Source organism: Hermetia illucens, chromosome 6, assembly GCF_905115235.1.
Source record: "Hermetia illucens chromosome 6, iHerIll2.2.curated.20191125, whole genome shotgun sequence".
In the NCBI taxonomy this organism is placed as follows: domain Eukaryota; kingdom Metazoa; phylum Arthropoda; class Insecta; order Diptera; family Stratiomyidae; genus Hermetia; species Hermetia illucens.
The window spans coordinates 28874902-28884681 of NC_051854.1; positions in this window are offsets into that span (position 1 = coordinate 28874902).

The following is a 9780-nucleotide window of genomic DNA, read 5'->3' on the forward strand; positions in this document are numbered from 1 at the left end:
ACCCTTTACAGAAATGGAACTGCCATGCAGCTAGCCGATATCTTGTCCCAATATAGGACTGATGCGAAGAGTCGCTACACCATATATTGTGACGAACATCCAGTAAACCATGTGCTCGGAAAAGTTCTCTTAGTCAACCAAAAAATGAAACTGGCTGTTGGCTTGGAAAACATAAGCAAACGGCTATGCACTCTGCGCTTGCGAGGCAAATTTAGAACTATATGCCTCATTAACGTTAACGCCCCTACAGAGGAGACTTCAGAGTCGGAGAAGGATACCTTTTACGAGGCAGTAGAGCGAACCTTCGAAGTCTGTCCCAGATATGATATGAAAATCATACTTGCGGATTTTAAGAGCCAAGTAGAGACGGAGTCCGTTTTCAGGCAATACGTTGGCTCCCATAATTTACATCAAAACACAAATGATAACGGACTGCGGATTATTCAATTAGCAGTGTCACACGAAATGGTTGGAACTACCTGGTTTGCGCAGAAAGCGGTCCGAAAAACATACGTGGGCCTCTCCAGACGGGACCACTTTCAACCAAATTGACCACGTGTTGATCGAACGCCGCCAGCTCTCAGCCTTGATGAATGTAAGAACATATAGGGGGGTCAATATGCACTCGGATCACTATGTCGTTGGCATGGTGCTCCGAGCTCAAATAACAACACCACTCAGAATACCCTCTGACAATCAGGTGAGAGTGAACATTGAAGCCATCCACAACACAGCCCTCCGAAACACTTATAAGCGGGAAATGGATGTCGCAATAACCGCAGTCAAGAGAGATCCTGGAGATCAAACATCAACAAATGATCTTCACAACCACCTGAAGAACGTTATCATAAATACGATCACAAACATACTTGGCCCCAGCCGCAAAAAGAGTCGGCTATTGATGATGTATGTAAGCTAGCAACGGAACGGAAGTATGCTGCATACCGAGTAATGTTGCCTTCTCAAAGAACGCGGGCACGCGCGAAGACTTATCACGAACTCCGTCGAGCGGAAGAGCGACTTCACAGACGGGAAAAGGAAGCTTGGGAGAACCAACAAGCCTGTGAACTCGAAAAGTACAGAGAGCAACCGCACCAGGCGTGCAAGTTTTACCAACAAGTCAACAGGATGAAGCCTTACACACCTCGATGCCCATCATGCCGAGACAAAGAGGGAAATCTGATTCCCGGCAGAATGGGCATATTAGAGCGATGGGTTGATGAAATACTAAACAACCAGAATACCGGCGAGTTGGAAATCCCGCCAACTGAGACGACGGACAAATACTGCCACCACCAAGTATAGAAGAACAGTCCGTGCAATTCATCGGCTTAAAAATCATAAGTTGCCAGGAGCCGATGGAATTACAGCCGAATTGGTTAAATATGAAGGCGACCAATTACACCAAGTGGTTTATCAACTTGTGCTCAAGGTATGGGACCGCGAATCAATGCCTGACGATTGGCAACGAGGCATTATCTGTCTCATACATAAAAAGGGAGATATCACACAGTGCAGCAATTATAGAGGTATTAGTTGCTGAGTACCATCTATAAGCTATTCTCCACTATCTTGCTAGGCCGGATAGCCCCATGCATCCAGAACATCATTGGCCCAAACCGAAAAGGCTTCACTCTAGGCAAATCAGTAACAGATCAGATTGTCTTTCTGTAGTAAGCTCGTCGAATATGGTCATCAGTTTTACCATGTTTTCATCATCTTCAAGGCAATTATGATAGCATAGCCAAGGTAATACTGTACACGGGCATCAGAGAACTCGGTACCCCGATGAAATTGATAAGGTTGACTAGGCTGACCTTGACCAATGTCCGAGGCAAGATAAAAGCAGCAGGATCACTCTCAACACTATTCGACATCAACAACGGTTTACGACATCCGCCCTATCATGAGTCCTCTTTAACCTGGCCCTGGAGAAAGTGATCCGTGATGCTGATGTTAATGCAAGAGGTACGATCCTCTTTAAGTCCACCCAACTACTGGCCTATGCTGACGATGTCAATATCATGGGAAGGGTCACCCGAGACGTTCAAACTGCCTTCATCCAGATCGAGCAGGCGGCGCGAGATCTTGGACTGCACATCAATGAAGGCAAAACAAAATATATGGTGGCAACGTAAGCATCGAAAACCAACAACATCAAACCGCACTGGTCAAACGGGAAGAATGAAGATAGGAGAATACAACTTTGAGACCGTTGATAATTTCTCCTATCTAGGGTCGAAAATCACAACTATGAAAATCAGCTATGACGATGAAATCCGCGCACGGTTGTTGTCAGCCAACAGAGCCTACTTCAGCTTACAAAAACTGTTCCGCTCGAAACGTCTCACCATAGGGTCAAACCTCTTACTGTACAAGACAATGATCTTGCCAATCCTCATGTATTCCTCGGAGACTTGGGTCCTTAGCAAGAAGAATTGCGAACTCTTGGCCCCGATCGAGAGAAGAATCCTCTGAAGAATTTTTGGCCCCCCTACGTGAGGATGGACAATTCCGTAGCCTACATAACGACGAAATCTATGAGCGATACCATGACCGTCCGGTTGTGGATAAAATCCGACTCAATAGGTTACGGTGGGCGGGTCACTTAATCTCTATGGATGAGGATGATCCAGCCCGGAAAGTTTATAAGCGCAATATCAATGGTAAAAAAGGAAGACAAAACAGACCCTGCCTAAGATGGAGCGATGACGTAGGTCAAGTCTCTTTTAGGGATATCGAATTGGTAGATCTCGGCACAAAACTGGAGTGTCTGGAGTTTTTGCGCCGCTGATGATGATGATGGTGAAGTAACACTACCACAACAGTTATTAGATTTCTATTAAACTCTTCTTGTTGGATCTTGACATAAACAGACAAGTAGTTTTAAATCTACTTCCGTAATAGTAGTTTTAAATCTTCTTCCGTTGTGTCTATCTTCCAGTAATATCACTAGCATTGAAAATCTCAAAATTGTACATTCATTCGTGAAAACTATGTTAAAAAAGCGCACAAACAATACTAGATGAACTTCACGACCATTCTTGAGCGCGGAAATGTCCACCTGTTTTGGTCCCATACTCGAATCCCTGTAACTCAGCTCAATCTTTTTCCACTTCCATCAAAGCTGCTAGCTCCATTGCCAATTCATCGCCACCACCAATTCCTGTAACTTAAAAATTGCATACCTATTTTGGCTTCAATATGGCGATGATATGGCTGCCTCAAAATACTTTTTTAACTACTTGACACAACATCTCAGCTCTGGAAACTCTGACGACAAAATCGAATCCAATCCAAAATCCAAATTGAAATAAACGTTGCTGCTGTAGCCCGTACCAGAATCAAGTATTTTGGGTAAAAGAAGACAAAATTGCATCGTTTCGTCAATTCATCTTCCTCCTTCCAAGCGCAATTTGAAACCAAAATCTTCAAGAGAAGTATTATCAACATCTTTGGGAAGAGAATCTATCTATCCCCGCTATCTCAAAAGTGGTGACTGTATTCTAGCTGAAAACTACCGCCCTATGTTATTTCTCTCCACTTGTTTCCAAATCCTCTCGAGGTATACAGTAGCAACATGACTTTGTGAAACACTACTCTACCTCGATTTCGGACTAAGACATTTAATCCAGCACAGGAGCCACACGATATTTACACGGTCGACTCTTATATACTCCTCTCTAAACTCTACCCAATTAATTCTGCCTTCCCCAAAAATGATCTGTGTATGATTCGATTTCTAGCTTTTTAACCGGTCCTACAGATTACGTTTCAACGGTTGCTCTCTTTAGTTCCCGAATGCTCTAAACCAGATTTCCTATTATTCTATTTCTTATTAATAACTTCGTCTCCTATTCCAAATGAACATTCTTTACGCAGATGACCTTAAAACAGTTTGTTTTTATTTGGTCCCCCGTTAGACAGACTTTTTGCAATCCTGTTTAGATATTTTGGTGTGTGGTGCTTTGTGAATAAGCTGAAAGCAAACGTCACCAAATACCATTCGATGTGTTACTCACTATACTCCTCATCAAGGTTCCTTACTACTCTTTTAATGGACAACTATGATTAAAGTTTAAGTGCCCTTCAACCTTCAATTTATCGACATTGTCAATGATGTTGCGAGAATCCATATCCGCATCCTGCACCTCTTCGCCGACTTAATTTCAATCTAGTCCTCCTTGAGACTTTTCAATTTTCTCGTTAGAAATATCCATGAATATTGTTTTATGGTTGTGCCTCGTCTGTACAACTTCGTCCATCCTTCTCCTTTTAAAATAACTTTCCTTGTGTGAGCTACCTTTTCCGTCTTCATACTCCCCATACTCCATATCTGCATCAACGGGAACGCTTTCTTGACAGGTGGACTCTTTTCAACCTCTATTATTACCTGCTACGAAGTTCCCTTCGAAGAGGGCACATCCTTTCATCCACCGATACTAAAATTATGCCGATGTTACAATGCCGGACACTTGGTTCGGTTGACTCTGTCCCGCTTTCTATTTTAAACGTAGGCCAAGTTACTTACCTTCTCTCGGCGTCGTGTTTCTGTGTATTGTTCGTTTTAAATAAATAACCAAAATAAGTACCCACAGGAATTCATATGATGAGAAAAGGATCTCCTCCAAATTACTAACAAAGATTGATTTCTCAGCCTAACCACTGAGCCAGGAGTCTGCTTCAAAGCTGGTTAAAATATCGGAACTTCTGCAAGGCATAAACAACTGAAGCTAACCCGCACCACTAAGGCGCATACATCATAAATTGCTTTCTAGAGTTTGGCATAGAAGCTGCTTGCTAAGCTTTATGAAAACTCCTGATACAAATGCCAGAAGAAACAATTACTCCAATATTTGCACGATTTTTCCTTTGTAAGTTCACCGGTCAGGAAAATGCGTACTCTATACCATAAACATACACATATTTCCACACCTTGTTCGAGGCTTGGCAGATACTAAATATCCCCTGCAAGTACAAAAATATTTACTTAAAAGATATTTTTAAAATCATAAATGTTTTGAACATTTATTTTTACCGCCACGGAAAGTGCAGACAGTGGAGGAAAACGTAGAAGTTTTGACCTCAAGAAATGTCTGCCCGCGGCGATAAGAAAGAATTGTTCGTGACTCAAACAAGGAACGGTCGAAAGATCAACAGAAGTCACGGTTGTTGACATTGGTGAAAATCATGGGAATTAAGCTTCTCAATTAATTGCCTTCTTAGAAATTCCTCTGTCACTTCATACTGATGCTATGCCCAAAGTGATTGGTCTTAAAGCTAATATCATTTATTTTAAAATTATCAAATAACTCAAAGCGTACACAAAGTAATTGAACGAAAATGTTTGAAAAGATTACTAATATTGCCCTTCTGAAATAATATTTTTATATACGTCCCTAATATCCACATTTGGGATTAAGCAGTGGACTGCAGGATAGACCAATGTGGAAGGCCAACTCTTGGCTTAATGCCAATACTGCTTTCTGGGAATCCAAGTATAATCTCGCCGTATTTCTAGCGATTAAATCATTTGAAATCATTAAATCGTGTCTTTTCTTCTTCAGTGCTACAAGCCTGGACTCAACAAGTCATCACTAACATGTAGCACCGGAAGGGAATAAGTGGTTCCCGAGATATCGATATGTGCAAGGTTAATAAATGTCACCAGCAAAATAGATATCATCATCATCGTCAATGGCGCAACAACCGGTATGCGGTCTAGGCCTGCGTTAATAAGGAACTCCAGACATCCCGGTTTTGCGTCGAGGTTCACCAATTCGATATCACTAGAAGCTGTCTGGCGTCCTGACCACCGCCATCGCTGCATCTCAGGCAGGGTCTGCCTCGTCTTCTTTTTCTACCATAGATATTGCCCTGATAGACTTTCCGGGCTAGATCATCCTCATCCATATGGATTAAGTGACCCGCCCACCGAAACCAATTAAGCCGGATTTTACCCAAAACCAGACGGTCATTATATAGCTCATTGATTTCGCGCGGATTTCATTGTCATAGCTGTTAGCGGTTGTGATTTTCGACCCTAGATAGGAGAAATTATCAACGGTCTCAAAGTTGTATTCTCCTATCCTTATTTTTCCTGTTTGATCAACGCGGTTTGATGTTGATGGTTGGTTGGTTTTCGATGCTAACGTTGCCACGACGTTCCCATGACGTCCATATCGTCAGCATGGGCTAGTAGTTGGGTGGACTTAAAGAGGATCGTACCTCTTGCATTTACTTCAGCATCACGGATCACTTTCTCGAGGGCCAGGTTAAAGAGGACGCATGATAGGGCATCCCCTTGTCGTAGACCGTTGTTGATGTCGAATGGTCTTGAGAGTGATCCTGCTGCTTTTATCTGGCCTCGCACATTGGTCAGGGTCAGCCTAGTCAGTCTTATTAATTTCGTCAGGATACCGAATTCTCTCATGGTCGTGTACAGTTTTACCCTGGCTATGCTATCATAGGCGGCTTTAAAGTCGATGAATAGATGGTGCAACTGTTGCCCATATTCCAGCAGTTTTTCCATCGCTTGCCGCAGAGAGAAAATCTGATCTGTTGCTGATTTGCCTGGAGTGAAGCCTCTTTGGTATGGGCCAATGATGTTGGCTAATGATTGGCGTATGGAGCTATCCGGCCTGGCAAGATAGCGGAGAATATCTTATAGATGGTACTCAGCAACGTGATACCTCTATAATTGCTGCACTGTGTGATATCTCCCTTTTTATGAATGAGACAGGTAACGCCTCGTTGCCAATCGTCAGGCATTGATTCGCTGTCCCATACATTGAGCACAAGTTGATGAACCATATTTAACCAATTCGGCTGTAATTCCATCGGCTTCTGGCGACTTATGACGGACTGTTTCTCCTAAACTTGGTAGTGGCAGTATTTGTCCGTCGTCTTCAGTTGGCGGGACTTCCAACTCGCCGATGTTCTGGTTGTTCAGTAGCTCATCAAAGTGCTCAACCCATCGCTCCAATATGCCCATTCTGTCGGAAATCAGATTTTCCTCTTTGTCTCGGCAGGATGAGCATCGAGGTGTATAAGGCTTCATCCTGCTGGCTTGTTGGTAAAACTTGCGCGACTGGTGTGGTTGCTCCCTGTATTTTTCTAGTTCACAGACCTGTTGGTTCTTCCAAGCTTCCTTTTTCCGTCTGTAAAGTCGCTTCTCCGCTCGGCAAAGTTCGTGATAAGTGTTCGCGCGTGTCCGCGTTGTTTGAGAATGCAACATTACTCAGTATGCGACACTCTTCCTTTTCGTAGCTAGCTTACATTCATCGTCAAACCAGCCATTCCGACTCCTTTTGCGGCTGGGGCCAAGTATGTTTGTGGCCGTATCAATGATAACGTTCTTCCGGTGGTTGTGAAGATCATTTGTTGATGCTTCATCTCCAGGTCCTCTGTTGACTGCGGTTATTGCGGCATCCATTTCCCTCTTATAGGTGTTGCGGAGGGCTGTGTTGTGGATGGCTTCAATGTTAACTCTCACCTGATTGTCAGAGGGGATTCTGAGTGGTATAGTTATTCGAGCTCGGAGCACTATGCCAACGAGATAGTGATCTGAGTCTATATTGGCCCCTCTATATGTTCTGACATTCATCTAGGCCGCGAGGTGGCGGCGTTCGATCAAGAGGTGGTCAATTTGGTTGAAAGTGGTCCCGTCTTAGGATACTTAAAACTACTATATACAATCACATATTATAGTAACTTCTGCTTCTTCTTTTTCTCCAGCCTTTGTCCCGTTTACAAGCGGGGTCGGCTAGTCGTGATCGGTTTCGACCATTGGCTCTGTCAAATGCTTGATCGGGATGCAATCGCGAGGCTTTTGAATCCCCATCTAGCGCATCAAGCCATCGTTGTTTCGGCCTGTCTTTTGATCGTTCACCATCGACTTCGATGTTCAGATCAATCTTGGCAAGTGAATTCTCGTTAGCGCGAATTGCGTGATCATACCATCGAAGACGCCTCTCTCGCAATTTTTCCACAATCGATGCAATCCCATAACGGTCGCAGATATCCTCATTTCGGATGTGAAGTCCTCGGTGTTTAACGTAGGTACCTGTCTTGAGACTTAATTCTACGGCCCTCTTCGGGCACGGATTGATTTTGTGACCACAATCAGAGCCCCTTTAGACAAGCAGAACGGTACCAGTCTATGTCAAGTGCATGGCTTGGCATTCATACTGGTGGATACGAGCATCACCTAAATCTCTACCGAACTATGGAGTACGGCACCCGTGTTGATACGCAACACCACGTCGAGGCCCGAAGGTCTCTTCTCGCTTGAGCACAACCACAGCCCCCATGAAACTCCCACAAGGGGGCCAACCGCCCCCAACCGAGCTGTACTCAGATACGACAGGAATTCTCCTGAAGTATAAGAGTCCAGGGGCTACCTCGGTTCCCATGGTACCAGTATACCCCTGGTAAGGTTTCGTGACCGAAACCACTTCAGATGAGTCCCCGTGCAGACTCAAGTCTGATCGCCCTTGCTAGGCCTTGGAGCATTCGCCTACTGCATCACGGCCGGCAAGCCAATGCGATACAGCGGTTCCCGGTGCCACCACGTGGAGGTTCTCCTCGGCCACTTGGTTTTGGTTCAGCCGACAGGGTTGCCGCCCGTCTTCCTCCCCGCCACCTCAGAGCACCTCATTTCGGATGTGATCAAAACGTGTCACGCCACTAGTCCAACGCAACATCTTCGTCTCCATTACCGCAAGACGCCGTTCATTGTCTTTTATAGTTGGCCAACACTCAGAAGCATAGAGGGCGATAAGACAGACGACATTACGATAAATTTTAGATTTGAGACGTTCGTTGATATATCGATCACAAAAAACACTGGTTGTGGAACGCCACTTCATCCAGGTTGCGTTAATGCGTGAAGCAATTTCATAACCTAGTTCTCCATTGGCTGATAGCGATGACTCGAGATATTTAAATCGCTCAGTTCTGGACAGATCACTGCCGCTGACAGTGGACAAGTTACCCGAGATCATTTTTGCTATCAGATGCTAGGAAAACATCATCTGCATAAAGCAGTGTATAGGACACTGCACGTTGGATGTCCCATGTGACGGTGTCAATAACAAGAACAAAGAGGAGTGATGAGAGGGCGCTTCCTTGATGAACACCAAGAGAGACACAAAATTATTTTGATACACCCGCCGCACTTCGAACTTTCCTTTTCGGATCGTGGTAGAACAATTGAACCCAGCGCCAGAGGAACTGGCACTAAGTGTTGTCGTAAAGCATACCTGATGAGTTCGTGTGGCAAACATTGTGATGCTTCTCACGGTGTTTCTCCATGAGTAACTGCGCAGCGTGTATTGCGTACGTAGTTCCACAGTTCTTGACAAATCCGGCTTGATTCACGGTTATTTCAACGATTTCGCGAATACAGTTGTCAAGAATGCGTTCAAAAATCTTCATGGTATGGGAAAGTAATCGAATCGGACGGTAATTTGAACATTCTGCTGGAATACCTTTCTTTTTCCATATTGGAACTGTAGTACTTTCTTGCCAGTCAGATGGTGTTCTTCCTTCCTGAATAACCCGATTAAAGAATCCACAGACGGAAAAAGGAAACTTGAGAGAACCAGCTAGTCTATAAACTCGAAAAATACAAAGAGAAACCGCACCAAGTATTTACCAACAAGTCTTATACACCTCGATGCTCATCCTGTCGACAATTGCTGTCACCACCAACCATGGAAGAAACATAAACAGATTTACAACCCGACTAAATTAATAAAAGTGACTAGGTTTACCAAT